The sequence below is a fragment of the Triturus cristatus genome, chromosome 8 (genome assembly GCF_964204655.1).
Source record: "Triturus cristatus chromosome 8, aTriCri1.1, whole genome shotgun sequence".
Lineage (NCBI taxonomy): Eukaryota > Metazoa > Chordata > Amphibia > Caudata > Salamandridae > Triturus > Triturus cristatus.
Genome location: NC_140591.1, coordinates 1,622,723,877 through 1,622,741,608, shown reverse-complemented (window position 1 = coordinate 1,622,741,608; position 17,732 = coordinate 1,622,723,877).

Genomic DNA, 17,732 nt, shown 5'->3' with positions numbered 1-17,732 from the left:
CGATACTGGGACGCTGCCATGAGATCAAACACTAAGGTTGGGACTCTGGCGCGGGCAGTCATGAAGCCACGGCATCTGGGGCACAGATGTTGGAATGTTTAGGAACTATCAAAGAGACTAATGGCTATAGGGAATGCCCATGACGCAGGTTTCAACCACCCTTCAGAAGCTCGGAGAGTAGATGTCTGATTTAGGGTGACCGACCGTCTGTAATTTTCACGGACTGTCCGTGAATTTACTGTCATGTCTGTTTTCCGTGAAGGAAGTTTTCACGGACGGCATTTGTCCTTAATTTTAGCCTTGGTGTCAAAGGACAAATGTTCAGCAGTTGAGATTGCTCAGCTCAGGCAGAAGGGAGGGGGTCTCCTGTGCAGTGAAGGGAAGGGGTCTCCTGTGCAGTGATGGTAGGGGGTCTCCTGTGCAGTGAAGGGAGGGGGTCTCTGTGCAGTGAAGGGTAGGGGGTCACCTGTGCAGTGAAGGGAGGGGGTCTCCTGTGCAGTGAAGGGAAGGGGTATCCTGTGCAGTGAAGGGAGGGGGTCTCCTGTGCAGTGAAGGGAGGGGGTCTCCTGTGCAGTGAAGGGTAGGGGGTCACCTGTGCAGTGAAGGGAGGGGGTCTCCTGTGCAGTGAAGGGAAGGGGTCTCCTGTGCAGTGAAGGGAAGGAATATCTTGTGCAGTGAAGGGAGGGGGTCTCCTGTGCAGTGAAGGGAGGGGGTCTCCTGTGCAGTGACGGTAGGGGGTCTCCTGTGCAGTGAAGGGAGGGGGTCTCTGTGCAGTGAAGGGTAGGGGGTCTCCTGTACAGTGAAGGGTGGGGGTCTCCTGTGCAGTGAAGGGAGGGGTCTCTGTGCAGTGAAGGGAAGGGGTCTCCTGTGCAGTGAAGGGAGGGGGTCGCCTGTGCAGTGAAGGGAGGGGGTCTCCTGTGCAGTGACGGTAGGGGGTCTCCTGTGCAGTGAAGGGAGGGGGTCTCCTGTGCAGTGAAGGGAAGGGGTATCCTGTGCAGTGAAGGGAGGGGGTCTCCTGTGCATTGAAGGGAGGGGGTCTCCTGTGCAGTGAAGGGAGGGGGTCTCTGTGCAGTGAAGGGAAGGGGTCTCCTGTGCAGTGAAGGGAGGGGGTCTCCTGTGCAGTGACGGTAGGGGGTCTCCTGTGCAGTGATTCAGAGGGAGGGGCAGCCACGGTGCTGGGCTGCTTTAAAGAAATGTAAATGTGGAGGCTGGTTCATCTGGGCATGTAAAGGCTGCTTGAATAATAAATAAATAGGGGTTAATTGATCCTAAAGCTGCCTCAGGTGAAAGAGTTCTTCTTTTTCCATGGTATTGTTAAGGTGTTCCAAGCTGAGCTGTGAAGTGTGTGCTTTGCCACTACAACTGAGGTCACAAACCACTGTTACATTACATTACATTGCGACCCACAAAGAGGATGCGAACAGGTCTTTCATGCCGTCTCAACTTTACAATTCGGAAGGTGACGCAAAACCCCTTTCACAATTCAGAAACACTTTCCTCGCTCTTAAAACAGGTTCTGTGCATTGCAAAAAGATGTTTTGCTATCGGAAGCGTGATTCAAAGACTTTGCAACTAAAACAAACCCTTTATGACATGAGGCCCCTGGTGGATTGACCTGTTGGTCTTGCATTAAACAGGGTTTTTTTCTTCTTGCACTTTTCACTGTGGGAATGCAGGCTCTGGACAGTGGTAGTATATTAGCTGCAGTAAATATACATATATTAATGTCACCTTGCAACTAACATCAAAATAAATCACAGATGGGACGTGATAGTGTGTGTGCTGGAGCCTCATGAATCAGGATGCTTTGCTAGGTCAGGGCTTTAAGTGGGCTCGGTCCTGCCTGTACTCAGCACCGGCTGCAGTTCTAAAAAGCAGGTGCTGAGACAGGTCCCTATCGGGCTTTCCATTTTTGCCCAAACCCTCAGGGTGGAAACAATATCTTAACTCTGCAGCAGTTCCACACTTCACTACCTTTGATGTAACTTCAGAGACTGGTTACAGTTCTTTCTCAGTCTCATCATTTTAGAACTGAAGCATTTTCAATGTTATTTACAACAAAGCCAAAGTTGTTGCTTATCTGTCTTATGCAACTAACAACCATTGACAAATAAATAAAATAATCCTAAGCATTTCCTTCATCTCCTGGTGCTCTTCTCTCATGCGCCGAGAGATCCCCCAAATGAGTAAATAAAAATAAAGCCAATAGTCCTGACCTGTTCTAGGTGGAATGTTACTCATTGTGTTTTTATCTGTATGCACTGACAGAAGCAGCAAATGTACAAGTCGGGCGGCAAAATATGCTAAGCACAGTTGTCCTAGCTTACGTGTTTTTGAGCCATACCCTTAGTTACATCGGCCAAGCCCCTTTGACAGACACCCCAGCTTTTTCATTCCACTTAACGCCCTGTACTAGGTACTGTACATATGGCTGTCCTGTAGCCTTTCTTCATCATTTTACTATAACAGTCAGCAGAAACATATCATGCACCATTTAAGGTCATTTGTGTCGTGCAAGCTAGAGTCAGTGGAGACGTAAACCTTAGGGTTTGCATGATATCCCCTCGGTACATCTGCTGACACATAAAACAAGCTACAAGGGAGGGGACATGACACTTTAGGGTATACTGCCCCACCTGTGATCCTCAGCTTCTTGGTATAACTATAGCGCTCGCCTACCTTTACCCTACTTTCTCCCCCTCTTCTTGCGTACGCTCAGATTTATTAGTGGACATTTCAATATCTCAAGGTTAGCAGTGATCAGGCAATTCCCTTGTCATGCTTTCATGTCATACACCTTCTGCACATCTATGTAGCCATGCCACAACGATTAACGTCTCTCTGCTAATCTCATCATTCTAAATGCTTACTCCTGTTATGACAACACTTAATACAGCGCTCCACAAATTGTTTCTCTGCACTCCTGCTGTTGTGAAATCCATTGGGTAGTGCGCTGTAATCGTTTCATCAAGTGCTTCCCCTAACCTTCCATATTCCTTTTACAGATCCTTCAAGATGGCTTGAGTGGAGTCTGCACAACTGAAAAAAAGAAAATAAACTGCTAGGCTAGACATTTTACGAAGAGAATGCGCGTGTTTCATTTTTTCCAGAGTCTGCTTTCACTTTCTCATGCACAATGTTTGGATTTAAGACCAAGCATACTTCCAGTGCTCTGCAAATAGGAACGCACTGGGCAGGAGAGATGTGGTGCTATCCTTGTGCTCTCTTCGGCTGTATGCGTACAACAGCCCTTCAGCGACTTGGTGAAATTTTCATATTTCAGACTGGGGTGCAATGTCATCGTCATTAACAGCAAATGTACATGCACATTTATGTATTTATTTATTTATTTATTTGTCTGACTTGTATAGCGCATAGCTGCCCCAGCAATGGGGCGTCCCAGCGCAACCAAAGACAATGAGGGTGGCTGTCATCGTCATTAACCCTTTGTCCTGATTTTTACACTGACTGTCCTGAATTTGCCCCCATGCCAGTTGGTCACCCTAGTCTGATTCAATTTTAAGGTTTAATGAGTCCTGGGATGGTAGTATAGGAGTGCTGTGAGTTGAGGACGCGTATAGGGATTTAGCCACTCAAACTTATGAATAGGTTACTCCTGGCGATAACAGCATCTCCTAGGGTGTCCCACCCTCATACGAAGACAGTCAGTTTCAAGGGTTTGATCTCTGAACCAGGGGCCAATGGGAGAACGTCACGGGAAGGAAAAGCACAACAGCCAAAGAAGAAGCAGAGAGCGTGAAGGAAGATTGCGGAGTAGCATAACCCTGGACTAGAAAACGATGGGAGCAGAGGGCAGGGAGAAGCCGCGGGAGGCAACTCTTCATAGTTGAACTCCTCCCAGCACCTCAGAGTGTAGAACAGGTGTCAGCCCCTCGCTGCGTTCCAGGAGGAGCGTGGCTTCATCAGGTGGGTGCCCATTATGAGGCTGGTCCCACAACTCTATCCCCATCACTAAATTCCCAGGAAGGTAACGGAGAAAAGGGAGGGTTGCGGAACTCTTAAGTCGAGGAGCTGAAATTAAAGGGGGAAGTGTAGTGAAAAAGAACGCAGCCAACCCTCAAAATCTCTTGGTTCCTTCAACCTTCTTGGAGGCATGTGAAAAAGACACTGTAGCATTGCTGAACCACCCGCAGCAAAGAGGACGTAGGGCCTCCCTCCACAAGTTTCACTGCTTGCTGCTGGAGGCGACATACCTGAGGTATGTGGTGTCAACGGGCACCTGAGGTATGTGGTGTCAATGGGAATGCGTCGCTTCTTGCCCGATAGAGTGAGAATGATAAAAGTCCTGCGCCCCCCCATCTCAAAGAAGCAGATGCTGACTTTCTTGGGGAGGACAAATTATTGTCTCCAATGGATCCCTGGTTACTGCTCATGTGGTGCTGTGTTGAGACAGTGCACCCTCCAGGATGCTCCGAAGGACATTATACGGACAAGTGAACTAGGAGACTGAATTGAAGTAGGCACTGTGCACTGCCCCGGCATTGGGACTGCCGGACTATAAACTGCTTTCTCATCTGTATGTGTCAGAAATGAATGGCATTGCAAATGGTGTGCTGATTCGGCAGCATGGCTCTGGAAATAGACATGTGGTGTACAATTCTGTGACTCTACCCACAGCAGTAAGGGGCCATCCTGCTTGTTTGCGATCAGTGGCGGTGGCAGGGGTGATAGTAGAAAAGACGGCTCCCATTGTGCTGGACTATCCTTGTACTAGACATGTACCTTATTCTGTGCAGCTATTGTTGTCCTCTTCAGACACTCAGCACTTCTCTGCCTCAAAGAAAATGGGAATTGACGTCACCCTGCCCCCCAAAGGAAAGATTACCCTAAATAGTGGCTTACCCTTTAATTTGGTGACACTTGTGCCTTCCCCGGGTGACTCAGATAAGTTAGAGGGTCATGATTGTTTGGAGATGGTGGATACTTGTACCACACCTTGTCCAGGCATGTCAATGACACACTGAGATAATGCAGGTCATGGCTAGGATGGATGGATCGTCCAGCAGGTTATCTGATTCAGACTACAGTGTAGGGTGCGCCATTACCATGACCCACAGCATAGCCGAGAGTGCTGCCCCTCCTCCGGGTACTTCCGCTCAGCAACATGGATTATACGCTGTAACAAGAGCATGTATATTGCCGGGTGTAAGACTCTAAACATTCATACAGGTTGGAGGTATGCCTTTGGGGTGGTCCAAGATTTTGGCCAGTTGTGGCAGAGCAGGGGGTCAATCATTCCCTCATGTCCCTCGTTTGAAATAAACCCGTAGTAGAGAACTTACTGGAGGAGATTCTGCTACTGTATCTGATTGCTTCTATCAAATGTGAGGCTCACACAGGCTCCACCACGGAAGTAGTGAAGGGTAATACAGCGGTGGATGTAGCCACCAATCAAAGTATGTTGCACGACTGTAGATGGTACCTCCTATGGCAAGGACCATCCATAGGGTCCTTCAACTAGAGAGACGGTACATTAGGGATGCTCAGTGGTCAGCATTTTGCTTACATGACTTCTGTGAATGGTTCCATATTCTCTTTATTCTGTCTCGACATGTTCTTGAAATGGACCGAGGCACTCCCAGCTAGAATGAATGATGCTGCAACGGTTATAAGAGTCTTGATGGGAGATGCGAGACCACTCATAAAGCATAAACATTGAAAGTGATGAGGAATGTGTGGCATTATTGGTACAGAAAATGTGGGAATGTTTGGGGATAGAACGGAAGTTACATGCGCCATAGCAACCTCTCCCAGCTCGGGATGTTGGAATGCATGAATGGTACGCTAAAGGATAGGCTAGCCGAAACAACTGCGGCAACAGGCTCTAACTGGCCCAATGCACTGTGCCCCTGGTGCCACCTGCACTGACAGCCACACTGGTGAATGCCTCTTACAGGTTCTATGGGCAGACGAGAATATCTTTGAGTATGCCATACAATTGTCAACTGTGTTGCGGCATTACCATCACCAGGTGAAAGACGCAGTGTCCTACCCTCATCTGAGCCAAGCGCATCCTTTTAAACTTGGTGACATGGTCATGGTGAGAAAAATAAAGATTTATTTTGTTCCCCAAGGTGCAAGAGTAGATCCATGAGAGCTGAAGCTGGAAAGGGCCTTCATCAACCCTGGCAGGAGCATACACTAATGACGGGCCATAGACCACAGATGGACCACGGGACCAACCACAAGAGGAGGGATGGAACAAGTACAACTTGAGGCTCGGCAATGCCTCCTGACGGTCACCAGCACTGATACCATGTCCAGTACCAGAGGGACACTTGCCAAGCAAAGTATTGTATTTCTTCTCTGCGTGGTAATGCTCGGTGGAGCGTTAACGCTGGGGAGGACGAGCCATAGAATTCCCGTTGATGCTACAGTACAGGAGACAATAGTCAATGGACGCCGAGAAGGGCAGTAGGATAATGTTATGGTACAACTGATGAGCGGCTATCACAAACATGCTGTTTCTAATAGTTGGATTTGTTTAAAGATTCTACTTTCTGCTAACCAGGAAATGCCTTCGTTATTAATGACTTCTGTAGGAAGCCTCTATCGTTCACACCAGATTCTAAATCTAGTATCTTACTGCTCATGAACGCCTTCCAGGCCAGGCTGACAGTGCTCTCAGAGAGCCTGTCAGTGTACCAATGCTTGTTTGCTTTCACTGGAAGTACAGCTGCAGGAGGGGGAAAGAAGGCAAGGAAGGTGGCTGGGGTTGGTTAGGAAGGACAGGCACGTTTTTCTTTTAGTTTGGGACAGGTAGGAGAGGTTGTGTTATCTATGGGTTCCCATCACTTCTCTGTTCCTGTGTACCAGATGAAGGAAAGGCCAGATAATTTTTGGGGTCCATATATAACATAAATTTATAGGGCCCGATTCATAAAAGTATACTTACACTTTTGTATAAGTGTACTACTTCTCGTTATTCACAAGATAAACTTAGACCAAAAGACTAACTTTACTAACTCTCAGTATTCACAAAGGTAAACTTGGACGAAAAGTCTAACGTTACTACTTTTTGGGATTCACAAAGGTAAACTTAGACCAAAAGACTAACTTTACTGGTAGCAACTTTCCTTTGTAAACACTGAAACATTGTAAATGTAGACTTTTGGTCTAAGTTTACCTTTGTGAATACCGAAAGTAGTAAAGTTACACACAAGTGTATGTTTGCCTTTGTGAATATCGAAAGTAGTAAAGTTACACAGAAGTGTACGTTTACCTTTGTGAATACCGAAAGTAGTAAAGTTACTCAAAAGTGTACGCTTACCTTTGTGAATACCGAAAGTTGTAAAAGTTACACAGAAGTGTATGTTTACCTTTGTGAATACCGAAAGTAGTAAAGTTACACAGAAGTGTACGTTTGCCTTTGTAAATACCGAAAGTAGTAAAGTTACTCAGAAGTGTACGCTTACCTTTGTGAATACCGAAAGTTGTAAAAGTTACACAGAAGTGTACGTTTACCTTTGTGAATACCGAAAGTAGTAAAGTTACACAGAAGTGTACGTTTGCCTTTGTGAATACCGAAAGTAGTAAAGTTACACAGAAGTGTACGTTTACCTTTGTGAATCTGGCCCATAGATGGGTATTAAGTGAATTACGGGGATGTTTTTCACCTCAGGGCTCTGAGTGACCTCATAGACACGTCGAGCTTCACTTCACTCAGAACCCCTGTGTGAAACACATGCCTGTAGGTCTATGTGCAAAAATCACCAAACTACAAACACATGAAGCCGCTGAGCATACAACATGGGGTGAGATGTGTCTGCCTTTCAGACCGCTCGGTAGTGCAGCTCTTCAATTGATAGTGATTGCTTTAGAAGTAGTGATAGGTGCATGGTTCTTTTCGACCTTGTCTTCCTTTCTAGACGCATTTTGATGATGGAGCAGCGTAATTTTGGCTCCACCCTTCTTACGATTGATTAGACCACATATATGTTTATTCAGGGCCTTATGCATTTATGTGACTAATGAAGTGAAGTGCAGTTCTCATATATAGGTACCTGTGTGTAGTTTCAATAACTGATAATTGTCGTGTACTCATATATTCATTTATAAGTATCTTGCATTGATTGCATAATGGAACATGTACCTATTAGAATTGCATTTTACACTTATAATGTGATTTTCTATGTATCTGTAAAAATCCAGTTACGACGTGTACTGAAATCTTAGATTCGCAAGCTTGACCAAAGGCTTTAAGCATTTGGATTTAGCAACGTTTAACCGTCAACTTGAATGTTTTCTTTGGGTGCACTATTTGTCTTTCCTCCACAGGTGCCATGTGCGTCACCTAATGAATGGAGCAAGGCACATTGTATGAATAAGACAGGGAACTTGAGGGGAGTCGAGGAGCATAAAAATGAATGAGCAGAAGGGAGGACTCCTGTCCCTACACAATGAGGAGATGGGAACCAAGGTCGCTCCGAATATGGGGATCAAAGAAGAAGAGTTACGAGTGTGTCTGCCAAGGAGCATCATTTATAGGTGGACACTAATTGGACCTTTGAGAGCGCTTCTAGAAGGTTCCTTTTGTGGGTATAACTATGGAATGCTCCTTAGCTTTGGTCAGACTCCTTTCATACTAGGAGAGTTACAGACCTCTATGCGCTATTCTCATTGCGTGGCTTCACACTTTGCGATGCTCTTGCTTTGGAGAACTTTTACAGAAGTTCTTCTATGCTGACACCTTTCTATTTTAAAGGATCGAATTGGGGTTTCGTTTAGCATTTTTTACTGTATTTTTTTAAAGTGGTTTTTATTGCCATTTTTTTATATAAACATATGTCCAATATGTTGCGAAGAATAAAACATTGTGGGCCTCATTTATGAGAAGTGTTGCATCGCTGCGTGAAAGCAGCGATGGGACACTTCTCAGTGTGCCCTCCTTGCGACATGATGGATGCGTCATATTTACTGTGTGACACATCATGTCGCAAGGAATGACAGATATGTCAATATTACTGACGTATATGTTGGCGCAAAAGTGGGGGATTGCTGGGGTGCATCTGAAAACAGACGCAACTCCAGCAATCGTCACCCTTATGCCTGCCATGAGGCAGGCGCAAGGTTTTGACGCATTGGCATCCTAGAAGTGGCGCAGTGAAATCTTATAGATTTCTTGCTGGGCACACCCACCCTGCATATATTATACCTGATGCTGGTATAATGTAGCGCAGGTGTTTACGAAGTGACGCATCTGCCTAGATGCATCACTTCGCAAATATGGCGCAACATGGTGCATTATTTATGCCACCTCTGCGTCACAAAAAGTGACGCAACGGCGGCGCAAAAGTGACGCTGGGGCTCATATATAAGCCCCTGTGTCTTGTTCACAAACACTAAAAGTATGATAATCAGTTCAGATGTGAAAACCAGTGTGTCAGGGATGCCACTGGCATTCATTCATTCATTCATTTATCATTCTTTAGTGTAGGTCAGTTAGATTAATTAGAATCATCATGCATTACAGGCAGGAGGGCCAAAGTCCTTTTAATCTCAACACCACATTGTTTTCTGATACTTTGCCCCATTGCTACTGAAATCCTGAGTTTGTTACCTGCTATTGAGGATAAACTTTGCGCGCCTTCTTGGGTTTCCTTTGATGATCTTGTACTGCTGTTCTGTTTCTGAGACTGATTTATATTGCTCTGGCTTTGAATTTGTAATAAACTCATGCTTAATCCGATTTATCGACTCTGAGCTTCACTGTGTGACCACCTGGGTTGCACCGTAATTGTGAATTGGAATTGCACCTCTTTCATTCCTCAAGCACTCGAAGAAGGTCAGTCGCAGGAGGGTAAGAAAGGGGGCGTCTCCTCTGCGTAGGGTGACCAACTGGCATTGGTGCAAATTCAGGACGGTGAGTGTAAAATTTCAGGACTAAGGGTCAAAATTCAGGACACAAATTCCGGACAGGAGGTCAAAATTCAGGACAATACGTAAGTTTTACAGACACATCAGAGGAGGTTGCGCAATAGTATATAAATAAACCCAGCCATATCCAAACATATGCAACCATTTGCAAACCTATCCATCATGTATCCTTCCATCTATCATTTCACTCATCCATCCCTTCATCCATCCACGCTTTCACCCTATCCATCTGTACACTCATCCATCCACTCTTCTACCCATCCATCCATTCACTCATCCATCCATCCATCCATTTGCCCTTTCACCCATCCAGCCATCCTTTCACTTACTCATCCATCCATCCAGTCACTCATCCTTCCACCCATCCATCCTTTCAGTCATTCATCCATCCTCCCTTTCTCTCCATCGACCCTTTCACTTAGCCATCCTTCCTTCCATCCTCCCACCCATCCATCTACTCATCCACTCATGAATCCATCCATTGACCGTATCACTTATCCATCCTTTCTCTCATCCATTTATCCTTTCACTCCTTCACTCATCTATTCATCCTTTTGTCCATCTACCCTCCCTTTCACTCACTCATCCATCCATCCTTACATCCACCCTTTCACTCATCCGTCCATCAATTCACCCTTGCACTTATCAATTCATCAGTCCATCCATCATTTCACTCATCCATCCACCCACTCACTCATCATCCACCTTTTCACTCATCCATCCTTTCACTCATCCATCCACCCTTTTACCGATCCAGCTACCCTTCCACCCATACATCCAGCTATTTGCCTTTTCTCTCATCCATCCTTCCACTCACTCATCAATCCATCCATCCTCTCTCATTATCCATCTATTCAATCTTTCATTCATCCATTCACCCTTTCACTAATTCATCCAGCCATCCACCCATCCCTTCACTTACTCGCTCGCCCATCTTTTCATATTAATTTTGAGCTGAGCCTTTTTGAGAAGAGGCCCTTCAAGAACTTCACCCTCGCTGCAGGAGCCATTCCAGGACTGGGGCAGAAGCCACCCAGGGCGGAGACGGGATCCACCACAGGGGGGGACAGGAGCCATCACAGGCGGGGGGGCACAGGAGCCACCACATGGGGGACAGGAGCCATCACTGGGGGGAGGGGCAGGAGCCCTCACAGGAGGGGGGGAACAGGATCCACCAAGGTGGGCACAGGGGTGGGCATGCTGTATTCTAGTATCATCTTGGTCTCTTCCAGGGTGGGGTAGGGCTCCTCACCCCCTCCTGGACAAGACAACGAGACAACAGGCTCTCTTTCTAAAATGTTAGTTTTACCATCCCCCACTGTGATGTACAGTACTTAAAGGAGATTCTCCAGGAGAACTGATGTAACTGATTGTCCTCCATACTTTGGTAATCAGAGTGGGTGCGATTGTGCCATTTCTTTATTTTATTACATTATAGACTGCATGTTTTAAGAACAGAGGTTTGCTTACAATTTAGTGACAGTAATTAAGCTCTGTGAAGAGAACCACGTGCTGCCTCGGGGTAATCAGGGCTGGGTCTTGGATGTTTGGGGCCCTGGGCAGAAAGGGAATGTGTGAGGCCCCTCTAAATTGCAGAGACATGACGCATTCAGGGCTGTTTGCATCTGAATAGATGCCCCTGCGCCTGAAGCTGCAGCCCCTCCCTCTCAGTCACCTTCAAACACCTCTTAACAGCTCATCAAGGGCTGAAGGTGTGAGGGTTGCCACCCCGCTGTGCCTCTCCAATGCTGCTGGGGATCTGAGCTTTGGTGCTGCATCGGAGTCTGTTACACCCACCGCAGCAGCATCGGAGCCAAGCAGGGAGGTGGGTGGAAGCTGTGCCGGCTTTAGGGTGGTGCGACCGGTGCCCGGTTAAAATTACGGACAAATGGCGTCCGTTAAAGAATCCATCACGGACAACAGACAGACGCCCGAAATTACGGACTGTCCGTGAAATTTACGGACGGTTGGTCACCCTACCTCTGCGTTACAAATGATGTAACGTTGTTGTAGAACACCAGACCCCCTACCAGTGGCAAACCATCAGGTGCTTCGTCTCACTCCTACTGCGCAAATTGATAATGTTTTAGATTTTGAGAATACTTATTTCAATGTGAATATTTAAATATGACTGCACACTTGTTTTTCTGATTTTGTTTTAATTACTTTTGCAGATTAATGCTTAACGCTGCTTTAGGCCAAAACTAGCTGTGTTTCATTTCATACATTTTACTAAAAGTGTATGTAAATCCGCATTTGTAAAGCACGAACTACTCATTCTTACGGGTCTCAAGGTACTAGGGGCCCTTGTGGATATTAAGTGAGCTATTGCCCAGAGTCACATGGTGCTGAGCTGCTGCAGCCAGGGATCAAACTGTGAGCTCTCTGCTCCAAAGTCAGCTGCCCTGGCCGCTGCACCACACCTCTCCACTGTTTGTACCCTGGCCCCTGCACCACACCTCTCCACTGTTTGTACCCTGGCCCCTGCACCACACCTCTCCACTGTTTGTACCCTGGCCGCTGCACCACACCTCTCCACAGTTTGTACCCTGGCCGCTGCCCCACACCTCTCCACTGTTTGTACCCTGGCCGCTGCCCCACACCTCTCCACTGTCTGTACCCTGGCCGCTGCACCACACCTCTCCACTGTTTGTACCCTGTCCGCTGCACCACACCTCTCCACTGTTTTTACCCTGGCCGCTGCACCACACCTCTCCACTGTTTGTACCCTGGCCGCTGCACCACACCTCTCCACTGTTTTTACCCTGGCCGCTGAACCACACCTCTCCACTGTTTGTACCCTGGCCGCTGCACCACACCTCTCCACTGTTTGTCCCCTGGCCCCTGCACCACACCTCTCCACTGTTTGTACCCTGGCCGCTGCACCACACCTCTCCACTCTTTGTACCCTGGCCGCTGCCCCACACCTCTCCACTGTTTGTACCCTGGCCCCTGCACCACACCTCTCCACTGTTTGTACTCTGACTGCTGCACCACACCTCTCCACTGTTTGTACCCTGGCCCCTGCACCACACCTCTCCACTGTTTGTACCCTGGCCGCTGCACCACACCTCTCCACTGTTTGTACCCTGTCCTCTGCGCCACACCTCTCTACTGTTTGTACCCTGTCCGCTGCACCACACCTCTCCGCTGTTTGTACTCTGACCGCTGCCCCACACCTCTCCACTGTTTGTACTCTGACCGCTGCCCCACACCTCTCCACTGTTTGTACCCTGGCCGCTGCCCCACACCTCTCCACTGTTTGTACCCTGGCCGCTGCCCCACACCTCTCCACTGTTTGTACTCTGACTGCTGCACCACACCTCTCCACTGTTTGTACCCTGGCCCCTGCACCACACCTCTCCACTGTTTGTACCCTGGCCGCTGCACCACACCTCTCCACTGTTTGTACCCTGTCCTCTGCGCCACACCTCTCTACTGTTTGCACCCTGTCCGCTGCACCACACCTCTCCACTGTTTGTACTCTGACCGCTGCCCCACACCTCTCCACTGTTTGTACCCTGGCCGCTGCCCCACACCTCTCCACTGTTTGTACCCTGGCCGCTGCCCCACACCTCTCCACTGTTTGTACCCTGGCCGCTGCACCACACCTCTCCACTGTTTGTACCCTGGCCCCTGCACCACACCTCTCCACTGTTTGTACCCTGGCCGCTGCACCACACCTCTCCACTGTTTTTACTCTGACTGCTGCACCACACCTCTCCACTGTTTGTACCCTGGCCGCTGCACCACACCTCTCCACTGTTTTTACCCTGTCCTCTGCGCCACACCTCTCTACTGTTTGTACCCTGTCCGCTGCACCACACCTCTCCACTGTTTGTACTCTGACCGCTGCCCCACACCTCTCCACTGTTTGTACCCTGGCCGCTGCCCCACACCTCTCCACTGTTTGTACCCTGGCCGCTGCCCCACACCTCTCCACTGTTTGTACCCTGGCCGCTGCACCACACCTCTCCACTGTTTGTACCCTGTCCGCTGCACCACACCTCTCCACTGTTTGTACCCTGTCCGCTGCACCACACCTCTCCACTGTGTGTACCCTGTCCGCTGCACCACACCTCTCCACTGTTTGTACCCTGGCCGCTGCACCACACCTCTCCACTGTTTGTACCCTGGCCGCTGCACCACACCTCTCCACTGTTTGTACCCTGGCCGCTGCACCACACCTCTCCACTGTTTGTACCCAGGCCGCTGCCCCACACCTCTCCACTCTTTAATGTATATTTTCGTGTCAAATATGTTTTTGTACTCCAAGTGTTAATCTTGCGATCACACAGTGTGGAAACTGAGGACAAATAAATCAATGTTGTGTCTCCACAGTATCCGCACTGCCCTATCTGAGCACCATGTGCTCAGTGAGCGCCCCCTTCCTCCACCCAGCCTGTCTGCTGCCCTTATCGGCCAAGGCCTCGGGCTGCCCCCACACCCCACCGCCCTCCAGCTCCACCCGCCCCCTGTCTACCCTAAACAGGAGCGTAGCTTGGTCAGTATAATTGGTGGGCGGGGGGAGGGGTGAGAATCAGATTTTCTGATACTCACACAGACATATAGGGGCAGATTTATGAGCCCCTTGCGCCACTTTTGCGTCACTTTTCCCATGTTAAAAGTGACGCAAAAGTGGCGCAAGGGGCTCATAAATCTGCCCCATAGTGTTTAAATACATAATAAGACAAGCAGGAGACAAGAGATTGGCGTACGTGGTAGTGGAAAGGGAGAGGTATGTCGATGACGATTGTCAGGAGTATTAAGAGAGAAAGTACAATATTTTGATAAATAACCAATATTTTTAAAGACTTTCAAAAGAGAGTGAGAGTGTGTGTGCCCACTCTGTTTCGAAAGTCTTCAAAAATCTAAATCTGTCTGTGTGATTTTAAAAATTCCTTTTGAAATCCGACTGCTATTTCACAATATCGGACTGAGGGCACCGGTACCCGACTATTAATCACAGAATACATGATTTATGAGTGGGGTGTAAGACCCCAAACACCGCCTGGAAGCTGCGCCCCTGCTTCTCAGCCTTGCATAACGGATCCGCTGCATTCTGACATTCCAGCGCCTCGAAGTCACCTTTCCCTTCGTACCGTGCTTTACGTGTGCACGCTGTATATATTACGGCGGGAGCACGCGCTATTCGAAGACAGGCTGCTCCGCCCCGCTGTATGCAAATGTTCTCTGCTGTCGAGCTGTCCATCAAATAAGCATTGGCAAACGCAGCTATATTCTCTGTGCGCCTGAGCAGATCTGGTGTCCCTCAGGCCCCTCTGACTCCGTGTGATCTATTTTCTTCGACTGGTTCAGGTTTTCATCAAACTGTGCCCTGTGTGACAAGTGCCACATGATCTGGCATCAGTGGCTGGCACTAGGCTGGAGGCCCGAGGCGCTTTATTGTGAACTGGAGGAAGGCGCTGTTTGTCCTCGCCATATTCATGCAGCGCTTTGCCTCTTTGCAGGTGTAAACACTGTATGCCACCGAATCACCTGCAATCTAACACCCAGGGCAATCCTGGACGTTGCGAGCAGAGGGCGTTTCGGGGGGGGGGGGGGGGTTTGTAGCAGTGCAGCACTTTTAAAAGCATGGCAGAGTTCCTTGTATGTCCAACAGTTTTTAGGCAACAATAAAAGTGCCAAGTTTGTTGTAATCTCTGCAATGTATCCTCTGTAAAGCGCTCCGATACCCTCGGGTCAGGCCAGCGCTATATAAAACTTCTAAATAAATAAATAAATGTACCGGCTGGCGAGAGGTTGAAGTTGTGTCTTGAGACAGCTTTGACTCATCTAAGGCAGCACAGAGGGTTAATATACCTGCTGCAAAGAGCGTGTACTCTGCAGATAACAGAACAGTATGCTATGTACATAGCTCAGTGGGTTACTGCTTTTGTCACAGAGATCTTTTGCTACTGTGCAGTCCGCTCACCAGGTGCCGAAGTAGCTACTTCCAGATTCTGTCCCTCCCGGTCCATGGGAATCGGTTGGTTGTCCATTCTGGTCACACAGGTTTTTCCACAAAGAACTATTCCTTATTGTAGCCTCCCATGTGTTAGTATCAAAAGTGTGAGTCACACAGTAGTGTCCATTGAGATATTGTGACATGTATTGTTCTCCGCCAGGGACGTCCACGGGAAAGGGCAAGAAAGTCCCATGAGTGAGACCGAAGCGAGATCCCTTTTCACTCACACCAGTGGGACAGCTCAGGCCCAGGGAAAAGGATAGCGTCATGCATTTAAAGACAGCGCGTCTTCATTAACAGATGAGGACACAAGTAACTCAAGTACAGTGTAATTCAACTAGGCATGTGTGTCACAAGAGTCATTTGGCATCAATTGTTTCATAGAAGTGTCCAGTCTCATGTATGGCCTATGCCACACTTTCAAAGTACATACATGTAAAATGTTCTTGATGAAGAATTTCTGATTTAGGAAACCTAAGACTCTATTTGCATAAAGGTGTGGCGCCGCGGCCAGGGCGACTGACTCCGGAATCTGGGGATCACGGTTCGATCCCCGGCGGCAGAATAGCCCAGCACCATGTGACTCTGGGCAGTAGCTTGCGTAATCTTCCCGACGGCCCCCAGCGCCTAGAGACCCTTACGGGTGATTGTTCGCCCTTTACAAATGTGGATGATTATTATTATTAGAGAAGGTTTCATTCATCTAAGTAGTGTATGAATTTTGCACCAACATTTCCATGTGTGTGGTGCATTACAATAGAAGCAGTGAAGGATGGTTCAAATACACCATAATAGCCTTAAATATTGTAGATAAGACTCAATATTGCATACATATTTATTTGCCATATATTAATTTCTTATTATTTGTATAACTTCAGAAAATACAGTTTGTGAGTTTTCATTTCAACATTGTTTACATCTTAAATGAAATCACCTGTTAGACAGATTAGACACACCATATGTGGAATTCTTCTTTTTCTTCACATCGAAGCACTCTTTTACAGCGCCTGTATTATGAAATCATTGTCGTTCTCTAAAGCATGTGCAAGGTGCACATTCATTTTTACATGTGTTTTTGTTCTCATGTTTGATGTATATGTTGTGCAAGGAATAGTCAGGTTTTGAGCTCCCGCATTGTGCAGTTGATAAGTTACAATAGAAATGTAGGTGAGAAAGATATGTTTTCCCCCAGTCTTTTATTATCTTCATTTTGCTAAAAAAGGGTTTGTTTGGGTAGAAATACATTCTTATTAGTAAAGTCCACTCTAACCACTGTGTTACGTTCTGCACACTGAGTTTGTGCTTCCCCAGACCAAGCACTGTTCAAAAACTCCGACCAGTATGTATGGTGTAACATTTGGTAAAACACTGATTTACCCACGTGGGAACCATTGTCTCTGTAGGTGTGTGTGATGGACAGTGCTCTGACAACCTTCACTGGTATGAGAGGCGCTATAAAACAGATGAAATGCATGTGAGAGGGGCTATGGGGAGGTGCGAGGCACTGTTGGTGGGTGATAGTGGGGGAATCGTTGAAAAGCCCCAATGAAGATTGTAGTGTCCTAGTGCGCTGTAAGATCATCATTTTTTTAATTTTATTTTTTATTTTATTTTTGTACTGATATCCCACTGTGATGTACATTGCTTCTCGCCTACAACCCGGAGGCCGGCTGACACCGCTTCATGAAATATATTGCAGCACCACTCATCCCGGATCCCAGCAGCCTGTTAGTACAACCGTCATATTTGCAGTGTGCTATGCACCGCCTGTTAGACCTGGCACCTTGGCGTGAGTTTCCCTTCCACTTTTTGATGGTGTGCCTCGATTGTTTTGCTGGTGTTGTCCGCTCAGGGCACTGCGCCACGG